The sequence below is a fragment of the Anomaloglossus baeobatrachus genome, chromosome 5 (genome assembly GCF_048569485.1).
Source record: "Anomaloglossus baeobatrachus isolate aAnoBae1 chromosome 5, aAnoBae1.hap1, whole genome shotgun sequence".
NCBI classification, from domain to species: domain Eukaryota; kingdom Metazoa; phylum Chordata; class Amphibia; order Anura; family Aromobatidae; genus Anomaloglossus; species Anomaloglossus baeobatrachus.
The window spans coordinates 104,221,159-104,236,174 of record NC_134357.1 but is presented as its reverse complement, the minus strand read 5'-3'; the positions used below and the strand labels follow the sequence as shown (position 1 = coordinate 104,236,174).

The following is a 15,016-nucleotide window of genomic DNA, read 5'->3' as shown; positions in this document are numbered from 1 at the left end:
GAGTGACTGAATTCAGCAGCGCGATTAGTGCTGCCGTCACTCAGGTTACCCGCGGCCAGCTGTATTCTCCCCCCATGACCGCAACTCACCTGTGACTTCATCGCTGTCACTCAGGTGACTTGCTGTCACTGTTGGAGGATCCAGCGGTGGCCACGAGTAACCTCAGTGACATCAGCTGATCGCGCTTCTCACCTCAGTTGCTGCATGGACCTGTCTGGAGCGGCGGTGTCTGCTGCAGCTCCTGTTACCTTCATGCAGCAGGGCTGGAAGCAACACTGGACCTCCGTGGATTACGCCGGACATGGATGGGTTTTTTGGGTACTTAATAAAGTGGTCTTTGTTATTGTTTATTATTTCAAATAAAGGTTTTTTTCAGTGTGTGTGTTTATTAACTTTAATTTACAGGTTAATCATTGGTGGTGTCTCATAGACGCCTGCAATGATTAATCTAGGACTTAGTGGCAGCTATGGGCTGCCATTAACTCCTTATTACCCCGATTGCCAACGCACCAGGGCAAATCGGGAAGAGCCGGGTACAGTCCCAGAACTGTTGCATCTATTGTATGCGGCAATTCTGGGCGGCTGCTGGCTGATATTGTTAGGCTGGGGGGCTCCCCATGACATGGAGCTCCCCATCCTGAGAATACCATCCTTCAGCCGTATGGCTTTATCTGGCTGGTATTAAAATTGGGGAGAACCGCACGCCGTTTTTTTTAATTTATTTATTTTACTGCACAGCATAGACACGCCCACCGGCTGCTATGATTGGTTGCAGTGAGACAGCTGTCACTCAGCGTGGGGGCGTGTCTGACTGCAACCAATCATAGGTGCCGGTGGGCGGGTAAAGCAGAGAATACGAGATTGAATAATGAGCGGCCGGCTTTTTCAAAAGAGGAGAAGCCACCGGAGCAGTGTGAATGCCGTGCAGCGCCGCGCTGGTGATCGGTGAGTATGAGAGTGGGGGGGAGAGGGATAGACCAACATGGACAGAGTGAGGGACAGAGATAGTGACCGACCGACAGAGAGACAGAGAGAGAGAGAGAGAGAATAGAGACCGACTGACAGAGAACAGAGATTGACAGACATTGGGAGACATCACTCGTTTCCAGTGTTTTAGGAAACATGCGAGAAATGTATTTAGAAAATCGGATATCACTAGGATGGTGTGAGTGCCGTCCCGTGACATCCGATTTTTTTTTTTTACACGCTCCCATAGACTTGCATTGGAGAGACTCGCAAGTGAGAAGCCGGCCTAAGAAATACAAATGCTGAAATGGAGTATATCATCTCCATAATCAGCATCAAATAAGCACAAGTCCTATAAGAGACTTTGAGTTAACAGAAGAATCAACTGAGTAAATTTAGGGAACTTTTCTTTACCCCTTAAAAGGTACCGTCACACATAACAAGATCGCTAGCGAGATCGCTACTGAGTGACGGTTTCTGTGACGCAGTAGCGATCCCGTTAGCGATCTCGTAATGTGTGACATCTACCAGCGATCAGGCCCCTGCTGTGAGATCGCTAGTCGTTGCAGAATGGTCCAGGCCATTTTCTTCAAAGGCGATGTCCTGCTGGGCAGGACCCATCGCTATGTTTGACACTGTGTGACAGGGTCACAGTGACTGCTGAGATCGTTATACAGGTCGCTACTGCGACCTGTATCGTTCCTGCATCGTTGGTAAGGTCTGACTGTGTGACATCTCAGCAACCTCCCAGCGACTTACCTGCAATCCCTATCAGGTCGCATCGTTTTCGGGATCGCTGGTAAGTCGTTGTGTGTGACTGGGCGTTAATGTTAATATGTAAATGTGGTGCTCAGAGGACAATCGGTAGGGCGTATGGTCTGGACCAACATCTATTTCCAGAGTTTGCTGGTAGGCTTAGCGCTGTCAACCAATGCAGCAGAATGAACTGGGAAAACGCATGGAAGGAAGGATGCTCTGAAACACATTGCCACACCCACAATGCTCCAAGCATTTAATTTGCATATTAACAAAGTATGTTTTATTGAAACCTGATTTGTAAACTAAAGCTATACCTCTTGTTAGTGCAAATGTGGCGCCCTGGACTAGCCAGGTCGTCACAGGTACTACAACACACACCCCCACCCTGAGACAGGCACATCAGCCAGACACAAAATCCTTGTTGCCTCCCTTCAGGGGCTGATGTCCACACCAGGTGGGGTGGAGCCAGGCGGTTGGCCCCACCCACTGAGGAGTTCACAGTCCTGGAGGCGGGAGAAGGAAGTCAGTAGGAGTCAGGAGAGGAGTGAAGAGGTAGTAGAGGAGCAGAATGATCGTGTCCGGGTGTGTGGCCCGGGCACTTAGAGCAAGGTTGGCAGACGGTGGTGGCCGTCTGCAGCACAGGCAGATTAACGCGGAACCATAGGACCGGGGACGGGCGGTGGCCCGCCGATACCGAACCGGGGAGCGAAGTGAAGCCAGCACACACAGGCAGGGCCTACGGACCCCGACCAGGCTTGGAGTCGCCATTAGAGGTCAAATCAGTCAGTGACAGGAAACCCCTGGGGTTCCGAACAGCCAAGACGCGATTGAAGGCAACAGTCCAACCAACAGAAGGAAATACAGCTACCGCCACAGCTAGAGTTTCAAGGGCCAGAGCCTGCGGGCAAAAGGGCTCCTCCGGCACATATACACGCTGGGGAGCGGGTTACCGGTGGGAATCCATCGGGACAGAACATACACAAAGGTGCAGGGAAAGGCAGCCACCACTAACCGTCCAGGAGAAGCCACAGCAGCCGGCTGTGGGTCCCGTCCATCCAGCCGTTTGGTTTACCAGAGACTTTGCGTACCTTTGTGGCTGAGAGAGTACTGCCGTGCCGTCTGGCACCGCGCTGCGCAGTCCAAGCGACCCTGTACCCATCCAACCCTGCCTCCCTGTCATCTCACCGGGCCCCGGGACCACCAACCCCTATTCACGGAGGGGGAAAACAACATCCCAGCTGCTCCTTGCCATCGCTCCCGGGATCCCTGTCACCAGCAGCGGTGGTGCCCAACCTCACCACAACCCGTGGGTGGCGTCACGGACCAAATCCCCAAACCAAACTACCCCCTTTCACTCACGGGCGAGGAGCGCCGCTTGAGTCCCCGGATCCGGCCCACCGCTCGAGCCACCGAGCAGCCATTGCAGCAGCGCCGGACCCGAGCGTTAGCGAGCGCAGCGCAGCGGCGTCCTTCCCCGCCCACGACACAAGGTCTTAAGGATGTGTGCTTACTTTGATATCGGTAAGTGCAAGGAGAACCCTGTTTCTTTCCAATAGCATTAAATGTCAAAAAAAGTTTTTGTTTGTTTTTTTAATATCATACACCTATACTATAGCACTTTAGTAAAGTAGTTGCTATGATTAATAGAGAACAAATATATCTATGAATGTTGAATTCAATCACAAACCTCAATGTTTACTTTGTAAGTTCTAGATCCTGAAAGTCCTAAACCTCAGGACTATGTAAGGAGAGCGAGAGGGAGATCCTCCGTGGAGTGATCCACTCTAATTCTGTTGTGTTCCCCTTTGGCTGGACAATGATAAAGAATGTGAATGCCGTGCTAAACTTCTGTAATGGTTATGGAACATGTTATACTGTACTTGGTATTGAACCCGTTCTACGCCCAAGCTTTCGATGATTTAGGATCGGGGCAGCACTTTGTGTGTGGGGTCTTTTTTATCTATTTCTTTCCTGGCTGCTTTCCTCCCCTTTATTTACATTTTATTCAGCAGCTGTCGGCATTATTGCCGGTGCATGCACAGTTCTATGGTCAACTTATAGTTGAATTCTACACTAAAATAGGGCCAGCGTCAGCGCATACCCCCAACTCCGGTGCCATTTTATTGAAGACACTGTGTCTGCGAATATCACTGGCAAAAAGCTGGTGACTGGTGATATTCAGAGACAGTGTCTTCAATAAAATGGCGCCAGAGTTGGCGGTATGCACAAGCATTGACTCCAGCGCCATTTCATTGAAGAATTCAACTACAACGTGAACATAGCACTGCGCACGCGCCGGCCAAACGGTTCAATCCCGGTTTGGGACAGAAGGCACATTCAATGTTATTTAGTAAATCTATGGTGTACTTGCCAGAGCTCACAAATATCGTGAAAAACACATAAATATGGGGCAGAGTGTGATGGTTGTAAGTGAGATCCACTATAAATTAGAGCATCCGCTGGATATCCTCATCTGGTTGATTTAGTGGAGCTCATGTCACAAGGGTCTTGACCAGACCTGATGTGTAATTATATACCACCTCCCTATGAGGCTGGTCTCTGAACCACAATAGTGATTGAAGGAGCTTTGGTGGTTTCCATGACACAAATGTGTGTGCATGTGGCCTCACTGTAATGATGATATAGGTCTTCACCTTCTGCAAAAACAACCTGATTATTTTGGTTTTTTACATAATAGAGAATCACTCCAATTTGTGGTATTCTCTATAAAATGCTGTATTAGCTATATACCTCAAAAAAGCATTGTTTATAGTATTGTAGGTGATGGCACGGGGTTTCTTGGGCCTCTACGCCATTCTGCTTTGTCCCTGACCCTCAAGAACATCCAGTTAGTGAATTACCACACAACTAAAAAGTATTTTACTTGCTCAGAGCAGCAGATAATGGAATAATCAATATCCCCCTCCATAGCCCTATGGGTATTGTGATGCAGTATAGTAAAGGGTATGGTGGTTGATGGGAAGCTATATCCCTCCTAGCATGTGGTTTGGGTTTTTTTTTCACTGGTAAGCAGCACAGAGAAGGTTAATCTCGGGACTGGATCGTCTCTGCTAGTTGAGGTTGTGAGGAAACGCCTGATGTGCACAGGTGATAGCACAGCATAGACAGCCAGATCTTCTCAGTGTGTGGTGGTTGGAGAACTGAAGAAGACTTTGTGGGGGAACCACATCTGAATGCACTGTCAAGGCTGGGACTTGTGTTACGCTGCTACCAAGCTGGACTTTCCCTGTGTTTCCTACTCTGAAGTAAGACTGCATTTAGGTTTTGTATTCAAGTATGAATAAAACCCTGACCTTTTTGGAGTGAGAACCCATGTATGCCTCTTTACTGTGTCCCTGCCATCGTCTATCAGAGCTGATTCCCTACAGTATATAGAATTCAGCACATTTCTCACAATATGAAACTATTGTAGTGAGATTTTGGCTGTTTTTGCTTCGTGTGTATGTGAAATAGGCATTGTACAGACAGCACATTGAACAACTTTAGCCCCATCAATGGCCACTGCTGTCTGGATCCATTGCATGAAGGGCCTGCTACTCCATGAAAAGCCCAAGAGGGTGAAATGTGTAGGACAATGCAGTGCTGACATTTAGGGGTAGGATGGCGTCACTCATCAGTGGGGGGAACCTCCGTCACGATCATAGTTTAGGATCTACCTGCTTGTGAAATAAGGGATCAAGGCAGAAACAGTGTCCTATACCAAGCATAGTCTGCAAACCATAAAAGTTAAAGACCATAAGAAATTCATAGTAACTACCTATAAACTTTATGGGTCTGTTTCATAAACATATTGTAAGTCATCGGCCCCAACCTTTCTTCCTGCAAGCACATATTCAACTCTGAGAAATAGTTGGGAGCCACATTCCTCCCCTCCCATCCCCAAAGTAGTGACACTGAAGAGCTGTGTAAAGACACCCAAAGATTCCTCCAAAAAGTACCTTGTGCCCCCCTCCCTTAAAGGCAGTATACTTACATTCAGGAGTGGTCATTTTATAACTATTTTTAGTATTCTTACATCAAGCACAGTATTGCAGACAACTCCAGCTTCATGCACCTGACTGGCGGTATTATTCTATCTCCAGCTTACCATATCTATCCCCTCACCTAGTAGATAGGCATCCAGATTTGCTCTTCTGTATGTGGTTACTCACATAATTCACCCTCTGGAGACTTTCCCTTCGTAGCTGTTTGCCACGCAACACTATGGGCTCGCGAGCCACGCCGCAACACTATGGGCTCGCGAGCCACGCCGCAACACTATGGGCTCGCGAGCCACGCCGCAACACTATGGGCTCGCGAGCCACGCCGCAACACTATGGGCTCGCGAGCCACGCCGCAACACTATGGGCTCGCACACTATGGGCTCGCGAGCCACACCGCAACACTATGGACTCGTGAGCCTTATATTTTTTGCATTGATACTTTTTTAATAATACAAATAAATGAAATGTTTTCATTGAACTTATCTCACTGTGTATAAAATAATCAGAACTGCCTCTAATATTTCATACAGATGAAAAAGATTTTGGGTTGCTCACAGAGAATTGCATAGACTGTATAATTTGCAGCTGCTGTCCTGTTTAGGTGAAGTTTCAGCATCTACATTTTAAAGGATATTTCTATTTTATCATAGCAAGCGGAGATTTTGAAAATGGAGAAGGGTATTAAAACAAAGCATAATTACTTTTCGGCACATACAAGTTGTCAGTGACCGATCAGAATTATCATTAGTTATGCAAGGCCAGGATTTATATCCAGCATGCTATAACTAGAGAATATGATCAGTGCCCACAGCTCATCAGTCCCCAGCTGTATGGGGAAAATCACACTGCTAAATCCGCATTTATACACTAAACACTGGCAGCCTATGCCATAAAGGACAAGCATCTGGAATGTGATATCATGGGAATGGCTTCATCACATGTCGGCTGATGATGAGTAAATAGGATGATGGACCTGTGCAGTTTCCATTAACCGTTCAGGTCATATAAGTCACAAGGGCGGCACGGTGCCAACTCTCACGGTGTGTGCCTCCTAAAGGTGGAAACCATTACAATGAAGAATGACAACATTCATGGAGGTCGGCTCAGACATTTTAAGCAATTAATGACTATTACAAGTAGACACAATTGTATCTGACACAGGCATGACTGTATTCAGACGCTGATAATAGATCAGTTATTATATTAAAATATTTGAATTTAAATATGAATCAATTTTACATATTTCAGTATAGCAAAAAGGTTTTCCACTGCTTTTCCATTGATGGCCTATCCTTAGGTAGGAAAATCATACACGGCTCTCCAGTGTGTGAGCTGTGGTGCCCAAGTAGGGTTCCAATCCGTATAAATAGTAATAATAAAACTCAGCACTAAGGAAGAAAATTTTTAGGTGATTTCAATCTATGTGACAATGCGAAATTGACAATATATTGAAGTTTCGGTCCTTTGACCTTTATTAGATTGAGGTCTGTGGATTGCAGGTTAATGGATGAGCACGTGTGCTCATGGAGAGTCAGTGAAGGCACCTCTCCATAGTGACAAGGCCACAGTTCCTTACCGTCATCTATCACAGCCAAGTCACCACAATCTGTGACTCCTTCACGAATTCTCCATCAGCACCTGCAGATTTCGCTTCCTGGTGGCCAAGTTTTATTATTACTATCCTTAGGATAGGTGATCAGTGTCTGATACACTGGGGTCCGACACTCAGCACCCCTGCTAATCTACTGGCACCGGTGCCACAGCCGGCAATGCTTAGTTCAGGAGTGGTCCTGTCAACTAATAGTGGACGCGGTTGGTACTGCACAACCACCTCCCATTGATTTGATTGGGAGGCGAATGTGCAGTACCTAGTCACGACCTCTAGGAGAAAACTGGGCAGCTCTGGAACTGAGCATTTCTGGCTGCCGCAAGCGCTGAGTACAGCTGATCGGCAGGGATGTCTGCTGTCGGACCCCAGTAATTAGACATTGATCACCTAAGGATAGTAATATCTTCTAAGGATAGGTCATCTATATAAAAGTAGTGGACATTCTCTTTTAAGCCTAGAACGCATACCTGGGGTCTCGCAGGCCTGCTAGGTTACTTGTTTTCTATGGTTGCACGTTCTAGGGTTAAAACAGTATTAGGGCACATAGGGATCTACAGTGGGTTCAGCAGAGCCCCCATAGAGGCAGCCTTGGTATTACTACTCACTTTTTTGTACACAAGTGTACACTGAAGGGGGCTTTACACGCTACAATATCATTAATGTTTTATCGTCGGGGTCACGTTGTTAGTGACGCACATCCGGCATCATTAACGATATCGCAGCGTGTGACACTTACTAGCGACCTTAAGTGACCTCAATAATGGTGAAAATCGTTCACCATGGAGAGGTCGTCCCAAAAATCGGTAATGGTTGATTATCGATGTTGTTCGTCGCTCCTGCGGCAGCACACATCGCTGTGTGTGACACCGCAGGAGCGAGGAACGTCTCCTTACCTGCCGCCGGCCGCAATGCGGAAGGAAGGAGGTGGACAGGATGTTACGTCCCGCTCATCTCCGCTTTGATTGGCCGGCCGCTTAGTGACGTCGCGGTGACGTCACTGTGATGCCGAACGTCCCTCCCCCTTGAGGGATTGTTCGGCGGTCACAGCGCCGACGCCGACCAGGTAAGTGCATGTGACGCTGCCGTAGCGATAATGTTCGCTACGGCAGCGAACATACGATATCACACACACACGACGGGGGCGGGTGCTTACACGCTCGATATCGCTAGCAATTGCTAGCGATGTCATAGCGTGTAAAGCCCGCTTTAGGATCCAATTTATTTATTACATTTGCATCTTTACTTTTTGGAGTTTGTTGTTATTATACCTTATTTTGTGTGCCCCTGCTTTTTTTTTAACCTTTATTGTGGGCTGGTTTGACAATACTGACTTTTTAGAAACTAAAAACAATTTGGTGCAAATGTTCTCCATCTCCCTTGGAGTTATTTTATGTACACCAAATATTTTGGTCTACATTTTGTGACATTTATGCTGAATATTTGACTTTTTGTAAAAAGTCTCATAACTCATTAAAAGACAAAGAACCTTTTTTTTTTTTTTAATTTTGAGCAATATTCTTGAACCATGTTCACGATTTTGAAAAATGTGGTGCAAAAAAAGTCAGCAAATATTACAATAGAAGAAAAGTGACTTTGAAAAACCTGCAAATGATGAATCTGTCTTTAGATTTTTCCCACAGTATATTACAGTTAGATTGTGTGTAGCGCTTTGCTTTGGCAGAGATAACAAAAAAAAGTTGAGATATGTGGAATTATATAAACAATGTCATCCAGCCATAACCATAAAAAGGACATCAGAAGGTGAACTTCACTTTAGGACAGGGGTGCACAACCTGCCAAACAGGTTGCCATTCTGTGCAGCCAACCATCCAGTGACAGACTTGCTTGACCATGTCTGATGGCAGAATACATACATTTTCTATGTGAAAAAGTGTGAACGGTCCAGAGCTGGATTAATTCTAATAATGCCAATTGTCCATCTCTGAGAACCCTATAGATGGGGTCTGATGGCCTTCAGGTGGGGCTTTAGAACCAAGTAGAGGTCCAAATGTGGCAGTGCATTGTAGTTTGCAACACTCAAAAACTACAATGAAGACAAGACAGCATCATGCCTGACCTCTTCATCTGTAGCGTAGGAATAGGGTAGAGCAGGGGTCCTCAACTTGTGGCTTGGGAGCCACTTGTGGCTTGTGAGCCCGTGATGTGTGGCTCACGGCTGTATTCCAGCTTGGTACATAATCACCGGGTCTAGCAAACAGTTAAGAAAAGCAAGTCTCTAGACCAAGACTATTGTGAGTAGACCCACACCGAAGAGCAAATATAAGGGGGGGGGTGTACCTTCACACTTTAGCGATGCAGCAGCGATCCGACCAGCGATCTGACCTGGTCAGGATCGCTGCTGCATCCCTACATGGTCGCTGGTGAGCTGTCAAACAGGCAGATCTCACCAGCGACCAGTGACCAGCCCCCAGCCAGCAGCGACGTGTAAGCGACGCTGCGCTTGCACGGAGCCGGCGTCTGGAAGCTGCGGACACTGGTAACTAAGGTAAACATCGGGTATGGTTACCCGATGTTTTCCTTAGTTACCAGCTCACACCGCTTAACTTAGCGTGTGCAGGGACCAGGAGGCGGCACTGGCAGCGTGAGAGCTGCGGAGGCTGGTAACGAAGGTAAATATCGGGTAACCACCTTGGTTACCCGATGTTTACCTTAGTTACAGCTTACCGCTGGCTGTCAGACGCCGGCTCCTGCTCCCTTCACATTCAGGATTGTTGCTCTCTCGCTGTCACACACAGCGATGTGTGCTTATCAGCGGGAGAGCAACAATAAAAAAACCGAACCAGCACTGTGTGTAACGAACAGCGATCTCACAGCAGGGGCCAGATCGCTGCTCAGTGTCACACACAGCGAGATCGCTAATGAGGTCACAAAAAACGTGACTCAGCAGCGATCTCAGTAGCGATCTCGCTGTGTGTGAAGTACCCCTTAGGAACGCCTGGATCTTGGTATTCTGCCTCTGTGTGATTACTGTGGACAAGCTTTGGCTGTCATTGTATGGTAATGGGGTCTTTGTGTATCACTACTGTGAGGAGGGCTGGAGCTGGATGTGGCTCACAACCCCAGAGTCAAATGTGGTCAAAAAGGTTGGGGTAGAGGATGACCCTCTACTTCCACTATTTGGTGGTCCTGTAACAAGAAGCAAGCATTTGACCTATTCTTTCAGCATGCCCTAAGATCTCAGATGGTAATACCCCCTTTTTGAAGCCATTGGCATTGATTGCCCTTGGAGAAGAAATGGCTGTGCACTCCTCCTTATGGGGTAGTACTGAAACAGTCTCATAAAAAGGTGCACAAAAGTACCCCACAAGAGCTATGTAATAGTAGTGAGAAACTGGATGGGGTTTGGAGGTTGGAATTTCTTTCCATTGCCTTTTTTCATGTATGTATATCACTTGTTGGTACAGTCGTACACTCTTATGTGATATAAACAAACCCTATTCCTAATTTTTGCATCTATAAAAGTGCTCGAGCTCTTAGTACCCCAAAAATTCCCTTGTCCTTAACAATGTCACCGCTCACAGAGAACAGAAAGAGGAGCATGCGGCACCACATCAGCTTCATATAGAAAGTCCCATTATATCTACCAGACCATCTGGACATGAAAAGCGTTCAGCATGCGACATACTTCACTTTATCAGTTTCAGATGTCATACATACCCTCCCCCATATCTTCTTCCAACTATAGAATAACCCAGATGAAGCCTTTAAACATGCAGATTAGATTGTAAGCTCTAAGGAACAGGGTCGTCTCTTATGTTCTATTCTTAGAATGTTCATTTATCTATTTACATAATAATATTTTAGTATATTTTGTATCTTTTCTGCTTTAGGAGATGCATGCACAGATGTGATATTTCTTAGTATCATCTGCATACTGGCTGAATATACAATTAATGAGAATTTGGGGACTTACCCACACCGCAGCCCCTGGCGCAGCCTGTGCTTGTCATCAGCCTCTTTGCTTTCCCAGCTTTTGCTGGAATGAACTGCAGCTCCTGACTTTTTGTAATAGAACAGAATGAAATGACAGCAGCCTGTGTCCCCACCTCTCTCCAGCCCCCTATTTAATGGCTTGTTTACCAGATGTTGCTTTTATGGGCAGGTTAATGCTGTGATATCAGTGCCCCCCTTGGCTGGGAGAGGGGTCTCCACAATAATGAGGACTGTGATGGTGAATATGAGCGCAGGGTCTTCAGGATCCTACAACCTGAGGTTGATGATTGCTGAGCAGCACAAGGAAAGCCTTTCCCCGCCTCTCCAGGAAGCACAATGTCTGCAGCTGCTTATTTCTGGCCTCCTGTGACAGTATTAGTAGGAGCCATGAGGAAGGCATCATTCACACTTCCTCCAGATTCACAGCTTCACCGTCATTTCATGCCATCTTTATCCATAAGATTGTGGCCCGGCTGCTTTTAATGCTCAGATTCATAAAGATTTATCAATACGGCGCCCGGGATCAATAAACTAATGCTGAGTGACATCTACAACATATCCAATATATTTTACACAGTGTATCCATTGGTAAAATGTGTTATAAAAAGTAGGCAAAATTCTGACAATAAGGCCTAAGCCACACGGCATGAAAACTGGACCGAGTGGAATGCGATAAAACATCGCATTCCACTCGGACCAATATTAGCCTATGTCCCAGCACCCATGAGCGATTATTTTCTCAGCCCCAATCGGACCAAGAAAACAGTTTTATCATGCTGCGACTGTAATGCGAGACTCTTTCTCTCGTACCCATTCAAGTCTATGGGGCGAGAGAAAGATCGCACTGTACTCACAGTACACCGGTATACTGCGAGTGCAGGGCGAGAATGTCAATAGCCGGCAACGGAGGAGAGAGGGAGATAAATCCCTCCCTATTCTCCTTCGTGCCGACCCTCCCCTCCGCAGCGCTGACCTGCCCCTTCTCAGAGCTGGCCCTCCCCTCCTCAGCGCTGGCCCTCCCCTCCTCAGAGCCACCCCGTCCCCCGCTGCTGAGGTCCAATCGCATGATCGGACCTCAGTCGCAGGGACACTCGCATGACACTCGGCTCCCGCTGTGCTTCCAGCATGAGCCAAGTGTCATGCGAGGATCGCACTAGTGCCCCGCTTGGCCCCGACCTAAATATTTGACAGCTGCATCAGCTAAAGGATAGAAATGAAAGCTGAGACCCCCATTAACTCTTATGGGGTCTGTCTAGGTTTCATTTAACAGTAACAGTTTTAGGGTTCACTCACATCTGCCTATAAAAAAAAAACAAAAACGATTTTTCACCCAAAAAAGTTAGACGTTTGAAATCCAATTGGTATTCCATAGGTCATGCGAGTGCTATACGAGTGTGCAATTTATTATTAATAATAATCTTTATATAGCGGCAACATATTCTGCAGCACTTTACAGTTCTAACAGTCTTATGACGGGCATTTTTTTCCTACTCCATAAATTATTCTACAATCATTTACAGGACCATTTATAGTATTCTATGCTAAAAAATGGTAATGAAGCCATAAAAAAATGGCGGCATAAGTTTGGTCCATGCGACGTCCGTTTTTTTTCTCGCTCCCATCGGCTTGCACTGTTTTGGTCGAGCATACGCAGCATGCTGCAATTTATTTATTTTTTAATCAGATTCCAATTGTTGTATGTAAATGAACCTGTAGAATGAAAGAAAAGTCATCAGGATGCACTTTTTTCTTTTGATTCTATAAAAACAGAGCCCAGACGGACCCCATAGAGTCAGTGGGTGCCTCTGCTTTCATTTGTATTAGGTTTTGCAAATGGGATTGTACTTGCACAAATGTTATTTAGCGAGGCAGTGTTCATCTCTACATTTTTCCTCAGCTGGAATCAGGCTAAAGAAAAAAAACACAGCATGCTGCATATAGCCACTTAAAACGGCCAATATTTGCTAATGCAAGTCATTGGGTTTGAGGGAAAAAAAACATGGTCCATGTGCCATGCAATTTTGGTTAATTTTTTTTTTTTTCTTGTACCCATTGGCTGGCATTGGTGAGTCTAAGCCATTTTACACACAAAGAAAAAATAGTATAGATAAGATGATAGACTACATACCCTGCAGCTATAGATATCTAACCCCACCCCACACTACATATTATAAGCTTGCACCCTTTAGTGCCATTCATGTGGCACTAATGGGTGTTTTTAGCCTGGTTTCACCTAATTAAAAAAAAAAAAACACAGCGTGGGTCCCCCCCTATTTTTTTCATAACCAGCCAAGGTAAAGCTGACAGCTGGGGGCTGATATTATCAGTCTGGAAGGTCCAGCACACAGCTGCCCCAGAATTGGTGAATTACATTACATGCACCAATTCTGGCACTTTGCCTCAGCTCTTCTCGATGCCCTGGTGCGGTGGCAATCTGGGTAATGGTACTATATGAGACTGTCAACACACAATACTACATGGTCCTACGAGGAAGCCCAATTCAAAAGGCATGTTGGGGCTAACGGTCATCTCTTCATACTACAGGGTACAATGGAAAAGCCATATTTTACTTCTTATTAGCCTCATAATTCAAATTAATTTATGCTGCGTTTTTACTGCCATAGCATATTACATTAACTGTATGCACCCTTTCCTAACGCTACATATATGATTGTGACCTTTCTGATCACATCATGTATTTAAAACGCCAGCTACATGTTATTTATCTAGTTTATGTTTGCATCATTGTCTTCCAGCTGCTTACAGAGTGGTTTTGATTAGAGATGTATAATACATAGTATTATCCATACAAATGTTTCCCTAAAAATAAGACCTACCCCAAAAATAAGCCCTAGCATGATTTTACAGGATTTTTTTAAGTATTCTGAAAATATAAACCCTAGTTACAGTCAGGACTAGTGATGAGCGAGCATGCTTGTAACTACTCTGTACTCGCACGAGTATCGCTGTACTCGGGCTGCTCGGCGGGGACCGAGTAATCTCGCGATACTCGTGCTGTACTCGTGGTCTTCATCCCTGCATGTTGGCGCTCTTTTGAGAGCCAGCCCTCATGCAGGGATTGGCTGGCAGACCACTGCAATGCCACAGCCCTGTTAGTTGTGGAATTGCAGTGATTGGCCGGCCTGCACAGCGTGACCGAGCCTTTATACCGGCCGGCGCGCTGTGCTCTGCTCACAGCTATCCAGACAGTGAGTGCAGGGAGAGTGTCGCTGATTCAGGGAAAGCTTTGCGGCCCTTTATAGCTTTTTCAGTTGCAGGGCTGCAAACAGTGTGACCAAAAGTCCTTCTCAGGACTATTCTAGTTGTATACAGGCAGGCAGGGTATAGCCAGGTCGGAGTACAGTAGCAGAGTCCTTCTCAGGACTATTGTTGCTATATACAGGCAGGGTATAGCCAGGTCTGAATACAGGCTAGTGACCAGAAGAGTCCTTGTCAGGACTATTGTACCAGTATACAGGCAGGCAGGCAGGCAGGGTATATATAGCCATTCCTAGTGGTGACCGTATACCAGCCTTCATCATATCTGGGGCTGGTGTACACAGTGTAAAACAGTCCAGATAGTGTCTGACTTGTCTGTAATTGTCGCTCCCCAAAAAAACCTGTTAGGTTCTTATTGCGTCCGTGCTTGGTTTTTAAAACCGCACGTGTGTGCCTGTCGGTGGCAGCGTACAGGTGCACTTGTGTGCAATTTCCACAAACTTTG

At 46.2% G+C, this 15,016-nt stretch overlaps 2 protein-coding genes across 2 annotated transcripts in view; one reads left to right on the top strand and one right to left on the bottom strand.

Annotated features, from left to right (window-relative positions):
- Positions 1-11,607, bottom strand: part of STAMBPL1 (STAM binding protein like 1) — a 135,586-nt gene extending 123,979 nt beyond the window's left edge. Inside the window, 1 exon segment of the mRNA XM_075348737.1 lies at positions 11,273-11,607. The gene's annotated coding sequence lies outside the window, so the exon portion shown is untranslated.
- ANKRD22 (ankyrin repeat domain 22) overlaps positions 1-15,016 on the top strand; it is a 107,700-nt gene that overhangs the window by 5,755 nt on the left and 86,929 nt on the right. The window lies entirely within an intron of this gene.